General features: G+C 51.8%; 18 non-coding genes and 1 pseudogene across 18 annotated transcripts; 4 read left to right on the top strand and 15 right to left on the bottom strand.

Moving 5' to 3' along the window:
- Positions 1-101: 101 nt before the first annotated feature.
- LOC131461704 (U2 spliceosomal RNA) lies at positions 102-294 on the bottom strand. Its single transcript, XR_009240618.1, has one exon. It is a non-coding gene; the product is annotated as a U2 spliceosomal RNA (small nuclear RNA).
- A 179-nt stretch (positions 295-473) lies between these two features.
- Positions 474-586, bottom strand: LOC131461826 (U5 spliceosomal RNA). Its single transcript, XR_009240734.1, has one exon. It is a non-coding gene; the product is annotated as a U5 spliceosomal RNA (small nuclear RNA).
- A 647-nt stretch (positions 587-1233) lies between these two features.
- LOC131461619 (U1 spliceosomal RNA) lies at positions 1234-1397 on the bottom strand. Its single transcript, XR_009240537.1, has one exon. It is a non-coding gene; the product is annotated as a U1 spliceosomal RNA (small nuclear RNA).
- A 402-nt stretch (positions 1398-1799) lies between these two features.
- Positions 1800-1918, top strand: LOC131461807 (5S ribosomal RNA). Its single transcript, XR_009240716.1, has one exon. It is a non-coding gene; the product is annotated as a 5S ribosomal RNA (ribosomal RNA).
- A 167-nt stretch (positions 1919-2085) lies between these two features.
- On the bottom strand, positions 2086-2278 carry LOC131461731 (U2 spliceosomal RNA). The gene has a single exon (XR_009240644.1). It is a non-coding gene; the product is annotated as a U2 spliceosomal RNA (small nuclear RNA).
- A 179-nt stretch (positions 2279-2457) lies between these two features.
- LOC131461850 (U5 spliceosomal RNA) lies at positions 2458-2570 on the bottom strand. The gene has a single exon (XR_009240758.1). It is a non-coding gene; the product is annotated as a U5 spliceosomal RNA (small nuclear RNA).
- A 647-nt stretch (positions 2571-3217) lies between these two features.
- Positions 3218-3381, bottom strand: LOC131461621 (U1 spliceosomal RNA). The gene has a single exon (XR_009240538.1). It is a non-coding gene; the product is annotated as a U1 spliceosomal RNA (small nuclear RNA).
- Positions 3382-4020: 639 nt separating this feature from the next.
- Positions 4021-4213, bottom strand: LOC131461705 (U2 spliceosomal RNA). The gene has a single exon (XR_009240619.1). It is a non-coding gene; the product is annotated as a U2 spliceosomal RNA (small nuclear RNA).
- Positions 4214-4392: 179 nt separating this feature from the next.
- On the bottom strand, positions 4393-4505 carry LOC131461913 (U5 spliceosomal RNA). The gene has a single exon (XR_009240818.1). It is a non-coding gene; the product is annotated as a U5 spliceosomal RNA (small nuclear RNA).
- Positions 4506-5152: 647 nt separating this feature from the next.
- LOC131461685 (U1 spliceosomal RNA) lies at positions 5153-5316 on the bottom strand. The gene has a single exon (XR_009240600.1). It is a non-coding gene; the product is annotated as a U1 spliceosomal RNA (small nuclear RNA).
- A 402-nt stretch (positions 5317-5718) lies between these two features.
- On the top strand, positions 5719-5827 carry LOC131461595 (5S ribosomal RNA; annotated as a pseudogene).
- A 149-nt stretch (positions 5828-5976) lies between these two features.
- On the bottom strand, positions 5977-6169 carry LOC131461732 (U2 spliceosomal RNA). Its single transcript, XR_009240645.1, has one exon. It is a non-coding gene; the product is annotated as a U2 spliceosomal RNA (small nuclear RNA).
- Positions 6170-6349: 180 nt separating this feature from the next.
- On the bottom strand, positions 6350-6461 carry LOC131461897 (U5 spliceosomal RNA). Its single transcript, XR_009240803.1, has one exon. It is a non-coding gene; the product is annotated as a U5 spliceosomal RNA (small nuclear RNA).
- A 647-nt stretch (positions 6462-7108) lies between these two features.
- LOC131461623 (U1 spliceosomal RNA) lies at positions 7109-7272 on the bottom strand. Its single transcript, XR_009240540.1, has one exon. It is a non-coding gene; the product is annotated as a U1 spliceosomal RNA (small nuclear RNA).
- Positions 7273-7674: 402 nt separating this feature from the next.
- LOC131461819 (5S ribosomal RNA) lies at positions 7675-7793 on the top strand. Its single transcript, XR_009240727.1, has one exon. It is a non-coding gene; the product is annotated as a 5S ribosomal RNA (ribosomal RNA).
- Positions 7794-7942: 149 nt separating this feature from the next.
- On the bottom strand, positions 7943-8135 carry LOC131461775 (U2 spliceosomal RNA). The gene has a single exon (XR_009240687.1). It is a non-coding gene; the product is annotated as a U2 spliceosomal RNA (small nuclear RNA).
- A 182-nt stretch (positions 8136-8317) lies between these two features.
- Positions 8318-8430, bottom strand: LOC131461827 (U5 spliceosomal RNA). Its single transcript, XR_009240735.1, has one exon. It is a non-coding gene; the product is annotated as a U5 spliceosomal RNA (small nuclear RNA).
- A 647-nt stretch (positions 8431-9077) lies between these two features.
- LOC131461624 (U1 spliceosomal RNA) lies at positions 9078-9241 on the bottom strand. The gene has a single exon (XR_009240541.1). It is a non-coding gene; the product is annotated as a U1 spliceosomal RNA (small nuclear RNA).
- Positions 9242-9643: 402 nt separating this feature from the next.
- LOC131461830 (5S ribosomal RNA) lies at positions 9644-9762 on the top strand. Its single transcript, XR_009240738.1, has one exon. It is a non-coding gene; the product is annotated as a 5S ribosomal RNA (ribosomal RNA).
- Positions 9763-9781: the final 19 nt, after the last annotated feature.

A 9781-nucleotide genomic window follows, 5' to 3' on the forward strand; every position in this document is an offset into this window, starting at 1 on the left:
CTTCCTTACAAGAAACATGGGCTTGCAATTACGTTGACGCACAGGCACACGTTAATGTCCTTCCAGTTTCAGCCTTGCTTTGGTTTTCACAGAAAAAAAGAGAACGGTGCACCGTTCCTGGTGGCACTGCAATACCAGGTCAATGCAAGGAGTGAACAGAGCAAGCCCAAGGTTTCACCGCCCAATGCTCAAAAATGCATTTAATATTTAATCCCCATATAGAGGACATATCAGATATTAAACTGATAAGAACAGATACTACACTTGATCTTAGCCAAAAGGCCGAGAAGCGATGGCCCACCAGTGTCTGGGGCCAACTCAAGATCTTGGCGCACAAGTTACTTGTTGTGGTGCCGTGTTTCTGAAGTGCGCATAACAAAGGCTGCTGCTGCTCACCTCCACCCCCAGGTGATCTAAGTGCACCTCTGAGCCGTGACGGACAGCTGCTTGACATTTGACACACTCAAAGGGCGCAGCCATACAGCAAAGCCCACCAAAAATAACTTAAACTCTTGGACGTTCCTCTTCACGGAAGTCTTTAGTAAAAGGCGAAAGACTTGAGCATTTTGAAGAAAAACCAGAGTCAACATAGCCCCTCTCCTTGAGAGCAGCCAAGGAGTCTATCCGCCAGAGTCACCACAGTCTCGGTCGGCCCGGCCGGCCACCTTGGGACAGCCTTTCTTCAACGTTTTTGGTTTGCCGGCCAATCAACCGCCCACATTTGACTGCATGTTTGGGAGCGCATTCTTACCGTTGGTTGTGTGCTGCAGTTTTCTATCAACCGCTGAGGCTGTGGCACATTCCTCGCTCACGGGGGACACCTCCAAGGTTTAGTGGTAGATGTGAGTGCATGAGCAATGCAGCTCTGTGTCACACCGAGCAGTACAAACTGCCGGGCCGTTTCCCAACTCCTCCGGGCTTCTGAAATGGTGAGCTGCTCCTGGCATAGCTTCAATATCAGGTCAATGTACAGGAGTGGACGGAGCAAGCGCCAAAGTATTAACCCTTGGCATGATGGCCATGGATCCATCTCCAACAATCCAGTTCTACCTACAAAGAGCCGGGAAAGGGAGCATGACATTTCCTTAGAGCTAAAAGACAACACCCACAACCATCCCATTCCCAGCAACTTGGAAAGACTGGGGATGTCGCTCTGCGAGCACGTGAGAAGCCTGGAGATGGGCACACAAGGCGGAACCTTGGGCGGCTGACCTTTGCTTACAACTACGTCATCGGGGGAGAGCGCGGACGCAGTACCCCACTAGCAAAAATTATGCAGTCAAGATTCCCACGTTTGGGGAATTTGCAGGGGTCAGCACAACCAGAGTGCAATGGCTGAGCCTCGCCCTGGGTGAACCACCTTCTTGATCATGGTATCTCCCCTGCCAGGTAAGTATGAGGTGTACTTGCCCAGCACTGGGTGGCTGTTCCCAGACACAGCTCTTTGGCTGATGGTGCAGGAAATGGATAGTCCCAGAGTCCAATGCCTTGACTCAGGTGCTCGTTAATGCTGTGCTGTGTTCAACTTCAACCTCCAGCACACATTGGAGAGGAAACACTCGACCTTTTCACTGGCATACCTGGCTGTCATTTCCTATCGATTCAGCAACAACTGCACCTGACGGCACCAACAGCAGCTTACCCATCTCGGTGTAGCTTCCTAATACTGGAATAGAGTGTAGCAGGTAGTGGCGATAAAGGCTCAAGTGCAGTGTGTTCGGAAGGCTGCCTTTTGAGCCCCTCCACGAGCAGGGGGCCTTGCCTGGTCTATAAAAGGAGTCTGTGTCACCTGCCCGTCGGCTTACGGCCACACCACCCTGAGCACGCCCGATCTCGTCTGATCTCGGAAGCTAAGCAGGGTCGGGCCTGGTTAGTACTTGGATGGGAGACCGCCTGGGAATACCAGGTGCTGTAAGCTTTTACACTGCAGCACGCTTTTACACTGCAGCACGCTTTTACACTGCAGCACGCTTTTACACTGCTGCTTCCTTACAAGAAACGTGGGCTTGCAATTACGTTGACGCACGGGCACACGTTAATGTCCTTCCAGTTTCAGCCTTGCTTTGGTTTTCACAGAAAAAAAGAGAACGGTGCACCGTTCCTGGTGGCACTGCAATACCAGGTCAATGCAAGGAGTGAAGAGAGCAAGCCCAAGGTTTCACCGCCCAATGCTCAAAAATGCATTTAATATTTAATCCCCATATAGAGGACATATCAGATATTAAACTGATAAGAACAGATACTACACTTGATCTTAGCCAAAAGGCCGAGAAGCGATGGCCCACCAGTGTCTGGGGCCAACTCAAGATCTTGGCGCACAAGTTACTTGTTGTGGTGCCGTGTTTCTGAAGTGCGCATAACAAAGGCTGCTGCTGCTCACCTCCACCCCCAGGTGATCTAAGTGCACCTCTGAGCCGTGACGGACAGCTGCTTGACATTTCACACACTCAAAGGGCGCAGCCATACAGCAAAGCCCACCAAAAATAACTTAAACTCTTGGACGTTCCTCTCCACGGAAGTCTTTAGTAAAAGGCGAAAGACTTGAGCATTTTGAAGAAAAACCAGAGTCAACATAGCCCCTCTCCTTGAGAGCAGCCAAGGAGTCTATCCGCCAGAGTCACCACAGTCTCGGTCGGCCCGGCCGGCCACCTTGGGACAGCCTTTCTTCAACGTTTTTGGTTTGCCGGCCAATCAACCGCCCACATTTGACTGCATGTTTGGAAGCGCATTCTTACCGTTGGTTGTGTGCTGCAGTTTTCTATCAACCGCTGAGGCTGTGGCACATTCCTCGCTCACGGGGGACACCTCCAAGGTTTAGTGGTAGATGTGAGTGCATGAGCAAAGCAGCTCTGTGTCACACCGAGCAGTACAAACTGCCGGGCCGTTTCCCAACTCCTCCGGGCTTCTGAAATGGTGAGCTGCTCCTGGCATAGCTTCAATATCAGGTCAATGTACAGGAGTGGACGGAGCAAGCGCCAAAGTATTAACCCTTGGCATGATGGCCATGGATCCATCTCCAACAATCCAGTTCTACCTACAAAGAGCCGGGAAAGGGAGCATGACATTTCCTTAGAGCTAAAAGACAACACCCACAACCATCCCATTCCCAGCAACTTGGAAAGACTGGGGATGTCGCTCTGCGAGCACGTGAGAAGCCTGGAGATGGGCACACAAGGCGGAACCTTGGGCGGCTGACCTTTGCTTACAACTACGTCATCGGGGGAGAGCGCGGACGCAGTACCCCACTAGCAAAAATTATGCAGTCAAGATTCCCACGTTTGGGGAATTTGCAGGGGTCAGCACAACCAGAGTGCAATGGCTGAGCCTCGCCCTGGGTGAACCACCTTCTTGATCATGGTATCTCCCCTGCCAGGTAAGTATGAGGTGTACTTGCCCAGCACTGGGTGGCTGTTCCCAGACACAGCTCTTTGGCTGATGGTGCAGGAAATGGATAGTCCCAGAGTCCAATGCCTTGACTCAGGTGCTCGTTAATGCTGTGCTGTGTTCAACTTCAACCTCCAGCACACATTGGAGAGGAAACACTCGACCTTTTCACTGGCATACCTGGCTGTCATTTCCTATCGATTCAGCAACAACTGCACCTGACGGCACCAACAGCAGCTTACCCATCTCGGTGTAGCTTCCTAATACTGGAATAGAGTGTAGCAGGTAGTGGCGATAAAGGCTCAAGTGCAGTGTGTTCGGAAGGCTGCCTTTTGAGCCCCTCCACGAGCAGGGGGCCTTGCCTGGTCTATAAAAGGAGTCTGTGTCACCTGCCCATCGGCTTACGGCCACACCACCCTGAGCACGTCTGATCTCGGAAGCTAAGCAGGGTCAGGCGTTAGTACTTGGATGGGAGACTGCCTGGGAATACCAGGTGCTGTAAGCTTTTACACTGCAGCACGCTTTTACACTGCTGCTTCCTTACAAGAAACATGGGCTTGCAATTACGTTGACGCACAGGCACACGTTAATGTCCTTCCAGTTTCAGCCTTGCTTTGGTTTTCACAGAAAAAAAGAGAACGGTGCACCGTTCCTGGTGGCACTGCAATACCAGGTCAATGCAAGGAGTGAACAGAGCAAGCCCAAGGTTTCACCGCCCAATGCTCAAAAATGCATTTAATATTTAATCCCCATATAGAGGACATATCAGATATTAAACTGATAAGAACAGATACTACACTTGATCTTAGCCAAAAGGCCGAGAAGCGATGGCCCACCAGTGTCTGGGGCCAACTCAAGATCTTGGCGCACAAGTTACTTGTTGTGGTGCCGTGTTTCTGAAGTGCGCATAACAAAGGCTGCTGCTGCTCACCTCCACCCCCAGGTGATCTAAGTGCACCTCTGAGCCGTGACGGACAGCTGCTTGACATTTGACACACTCAAAGGGCGCAGCCATACAGCAAAGCCCACCAAAAATAACTTAAACTCTTGGACGTTCCTCTCCACGGAAGTCTTTAGTAAAAGGTGAAACACTTGAGCATTTTGAAGAAAAACCAGAGTCAACATAGCCCCTCTCCTTGAGAGCAGCCAAGGAGTCTATCCGCCAGAGTCACCACAGTCTCGGTCGGCCCGGCCGGCCACCTTGGGACAGCCTTTCTTCAACGTTTTTGGTTTGCCGGCCAATCAACCGCCCACATTTGACTGCATGTTTGGAAGCGCATTCTTACCGTTGGTTGTGTGCTGCAGTTTTCTATCAACCGCTGAGGCTGTGGCACATTCCTCGCTCACGGGGGACACCTCCAAGGTTTAGTGGTAGATGTGAGTGCATGAGCAAAGCAGCTCTGTGTCACACCGAGCAGTACAAACTGCCGGGCCGTTTCCCAACTCCTCCGGGCTTCTGAAATGGTGAGCTGCTCCTGGCATCGCTTCAATATCAGGTCAATGTACAGGAGTGGACGGAGCAAGCGCCAAAGTATTAACCCTTGGCATGATGGCCATGGATCCATCTCCAACAATCCAGTTCTACCTACAAAGAGCCGGGAAAGGGAGCATGACATTTCCTTAGAGCTAAAAGACAACACCCACAACCATCCCATTCCCAGCAACTTGGAAATACTGGGGACGTCGCTCTGCGAACACGTGAGAAGCCTGGAGATGGGCACACAAGGCGGAACCTTGGGCGGCTGACCTTTGCTTACAACTACGTCATCGGGGGAGAGCGCGGACGCAGTACCCCACTAGCAAAAATTGTGCAGTCAAGATTCCCACGTTTGGGGAATTTGCAGGGGTCAGCACAACCAGAGTGCAATGGCTGAGCCTCGCCCTGGGTGAACCACCTTCTTGATCATGGTATCTCCCCTGCCAGGTAAGTATGAGGTGTACTTGCCCAGCACTGGGTGGCTGTTCCCAGACACAGCTCTTTGGCTGATGGTGCAGGAAATGGATAGTCCCAGAGTCCAATGCCTTGACTCAGGTGCTCGTTAATGCTGTGCTGTGTTCAACTTCAACCTCCAGCACACATTGGAGAGGAAACACTCAACCTTTTCACTGGCATACCTGGCTGTCATTTCCTATCGATTCAGCAACAACTGCACCTGACGGCACCAACAGCAGCTTACCCATCTCGGTGTAGCTTCCTAATACTGGAATAGAGTGTAGCAGGTAGTGGCGATAAAGGCTCAAGTGCAGTGTGTTCGGAATGCTGCCTTTTGAGCCCCTCCACAAGCAGGGGGCCTTGTCTGGTCTATAAAAGGAGTCTGTGTCACCTGCCCGTCGGCTTACGGCCACACCACCCTGAGCACGCCTGATCTCGGAAGCTAAGCAGGGTCGGGCCTGGTTAGTACTTGGAAGGGAGACCGCCTGGGAATACCAGGTGCTGTAAGCTTTTACACTGCAGCACGCTTTTACACTGCAGCACGCTTTTACACTGCTGCTTCCTTACAAGAAACGTGGGCTTGCAATTACGTTGACGCACGGGCACACGTTAATGTCCTTCCAGTTTCAGCCTTGCTTTGGTTTTCACAGAAAAAAAGAGAACGGTGCACCGTTCCTGGTGGCACTGCAATACCAGGTCAATGCAAGGAGTGAAGAGAGCAAGCCCAAGGTTTCACCGCCCAATGCTCAAAAATGCATTTAATATTTAATCCCCATATAGAGGACATATCAGATATTAAACTGATAAGAACAGATACTACACTTGATCTTAGCCAAAAGGCCGAGAAGCGATGGCCCACCAGTGTCTGGGGCCAACTCAAGATCTTGGCGCACAAGTTACTTGTTGTGGTGCCGTGTTTCTGAAGTGCGCATAACAAAGGCTGCTGTTGCTCACCTCCACCCCCAGGTGATCTAAGTGCACCTCTGAGCCGTGACGGACAGCTGCTTGACATTTGACACAATCAAAGGGCGCAGACATACAGCAAAGCCCACCAAAAATAACTTAAACTCTTGGACGTTCCTCTACACGGAAGTCTTTAGTAAAAGGCGAAATACTTGAGCATTTTGAAGAAAAACCAGAGTCAACATAGCCCCTCTCCTTGAGAGCAGCCAAGGAGTCTATCCGCCAGAGTCACCACAGTCTCGGTCGGCCCGGCCGGCCACCTTGGGACAGCCTTTCTTCAACGTTTTTGGTTTGCCGGCCAATCAACCGCCCACATTTGACTGCATGTTTGGAAGCGCATTCTTACCGTTGGTTGTGTGCTGCAGTTTTCTATCAACCGCTGAGGCTGTGGCACATTCCTCGCTCACGGGGGACACCTCCAAGGTTTAGTGGTAGATGTGAGTGCATGAGCAAAGCAGCTCTGTGTCACACCGAGCAGTACAAACTGCCGGGCCGTTTCCCAACTCCTCCGGGCTTCTGAAATGGTGAGCTGCTCCTGGCATCGCTTCAATATCAGATCAATGTACAGGAGTGGACGGAGCAAGCGCCAAAGTATTAACCCTTGGCATGATGGCCATGGATCCGTCTCCAACAATCCAGTTCTACCTACAAAGAGCCGGGAAAGGGTGCATGACATTTCCTTAGAGCTAAAAGACAACACCCACAACCATCCCATTCCCAGCAACTTGGAAAGACTGGGGATGTCGCTCTGCGAGCACGTGAGAAGCCTGGAGATGGGCACACAAGGCGGAACCTTGGGCGGCTGACCTTTGCTTACAACTACGTCATCGGGGGAGAGCGCGGACGCAGTACCCCACTAGCAAAAATTATGCAGTCAAGATTCCCACGTTTGGGGAATTTGCAGGGGTCAGCACAACCAGAGTGCAATGGCTGAGCCTCGCCCTGGGTGAACCACCTTCTTGATCATGGTATCTCCCCTGCCAGGTAAGTATGAGGTGTACTTGCCCAGCACTGGGTGGCTGTTCCCAGACACAGCTCTTTGGCTGATGGTGCAGGAAATGGATAGTCCCAGAGTCCAATGCCTTGACTCAGGTGCTCGTTAATGCTGTGCTGTGTTCAACTTCAACCTCCAGCACACATTGGAGAGGAAACACTCGACCTTTTCACTGGCATACCTGGCTGTCATTTCCTATCGATTCAGCAACAACTGCACCTGACGGCACCAACAGCAGCTTACCCATCTCGGTGTAGCTTCCTAATACTGGAATAGAGTGTAGCAGGTAGTGGCGATAAAGGCTCAAGTGCAGTGTGTTCGGAAGGCTGCCTTTTGAGCCCCTCCACGAGCAGGGGGCCTTGCCTGGTCTATAAAAGGAGTCTGTGTCACCTGCCCGTCGGCTTACGGCCACACCACCCTGAGCACGCCCGATCTCGTCTGATCTCGGAAGCTAAGCAGGGTCGGGCCTGGTTAGTACTTGGATGGGAGACCGCCTGGGAATACCAGGTGCTGTAAGCTTTTACACTGCAGCACGCTTTTACACTGCAGCACGCTTTTACACTGCTGCTTCCTTACAAGAAACGTGGGCTTGCAATTACGTTGACGCACGGGCACACGTTAATGTCCTTCCAGTTTCAGCCTTGCTTTGGTTTTCACAGAAAAAAAGAGAACGGTGCACCGTTCCTGGTGGCACTGCAATACCAGGTCAATGCAAGGAGTGAAGAGAGCAAGCCCAAGGTTTCACCGCCCAATGCTCAAAAATGCTTTTAATATTTAATCCCCATATAGAGGACATATCAGATATTAAACTGATAAGAACAGATACTACACTTGATCTTAGCCAAAAGGCCGAGAAGCGATGGCCCACCAGTGTCTGGGGCCAACTCAAGATCTTGGCGCACAAGTTACTTGTTGTGGTGCCGTGTTTCTGAAGTGCGCATAACATAGGCTGCTGCTGCTGCTCACCTCCACCCCCAGGTGATCTAAGTGCACCTCTGAGCCGTGACGGACAGCTGCTTGACATTTGACACACTCAAAGGGCGCAGCCATACAGCAAAGCCCACCAAAAATAACTTAAACTCTTGGACGTTCCTCTTCACGGAAGTCTTTAGTAAAAGGCGAAAGACTTGAGCATTTTGAAGAAAAACCAGAGTCAACATAGCCCCTCTCCTTGAGAGCAGCCAAGGAGTCTATCCGCCAGAGTCACCACAGTCTCGGTCGGCCCGGCCGGCCACCTTGGGACAGCCTTTCTTCAACGTTTTTGGTTTGCCGGCCAATCAACCGCCCACATTTGACTGCATGTTTGGGAGCGCATTCTTACCGTTGGTTGTGTGCTGCAGTTTTCTATCAACCGCTGAGGCTGTGGCACATTCCTCGCTCACGGGGGACACCTCCAAGGTTTAGTGGTAGATGTGAGTGCATGAGCAATGCAGCTCTGTGTCACACCGAGCAGTACAAACTGCCGGGCCGTTTCCCAACTCCTCCGGGCTTCTGAAATGGTGAGCTGCTCCTGGCATAGCTTCAATATCAGGTCAATGTACAGGAGTGGACGGAGCAAGCGCCAAAGTATTAACCCTTGGCATGATGGCCATGGATCCATCTCCAACAATCCAGTTCTACCTACAAAGAGCCGGGAAAGGGAGCATGACATTTCCTTAGAGCTAAAAGACAACACCCACAACCATCCCATTCCCAGCAACTTGGAAAGACTGGGGATGTCGCTCTGCGAGCACGTGAGAAGCCTGGAGATGGGCACACAAGGCGGAACCCTGGGCGGCTGACCTTTGCTTACAACTACGTCATCGGGGGAGAGCGCGGACGCAGTACCCCACTAGCAAAAATTATGCAGTCAAGATTCCCACGTTTGGGGAATTTGCAGGGGTCAGCACAACCAGAGTGCAATGGCTGAGCCTCGCCCTGGGTGAACCACCTTCTTGATCATGGTATCTCCCCTGCCAGGTAAGTATGAGGTGTACTTGCCCAGCACTGGTTGGCTGTTCCCAGACACAGCTCTTTGGCTCATGGTGCAGGAAATGGATAGTCCCAGAGTCCAATGCCTTGACTCAGGTGCTCGTTAATGCTGTGCTGTGTTCAACTTCAACCTCCAGCACACATTGGAGAGGAAACACTCGACCTTTTCACTGGCATACCTGGCTGTCATTTCCTATCGATTCAGCAACAACTGCACCTGACGGCACCAACAGCAGCTTACCCATCTCGGTGTAGCTTCCTAATACTGGAATAGAGTGTAGCAGGTAGTGGCGATAAAGGCTCAAGTGCAGTGTGTTCGGAAGGCTGCCTTTTGAGCCCCTCCACGAGCAGGGGGCCTTGCCTGGTCTATAAAAGGAGTCTGTGTCACCTGCCCGTCGGCTTACGGCCACACCACCCTGAGCACGCCCGATCTCGTCTGATCTCGGAAGCTAAGCAGGGTCGGGCCTGGTTAGTACTTGGATGGGAGACCGCCTGGGAATACCAGGTGCTGTAAGCTTTTACACTGCAGCACGCTT

The sequence above is a fragment of the Solea solea genome, chromosome 6 (genome assembly GCF_958295425.1).
Source record: "Solea solea chromosome 6, fSolSol10.1, whole genome shotgun sequence".
Lineage (NCBI taxonomy): Eukaryota > Metazoa > Chordata > Actinopteri > Pleuronectiformes > Soleidae > Solea > Solea solea.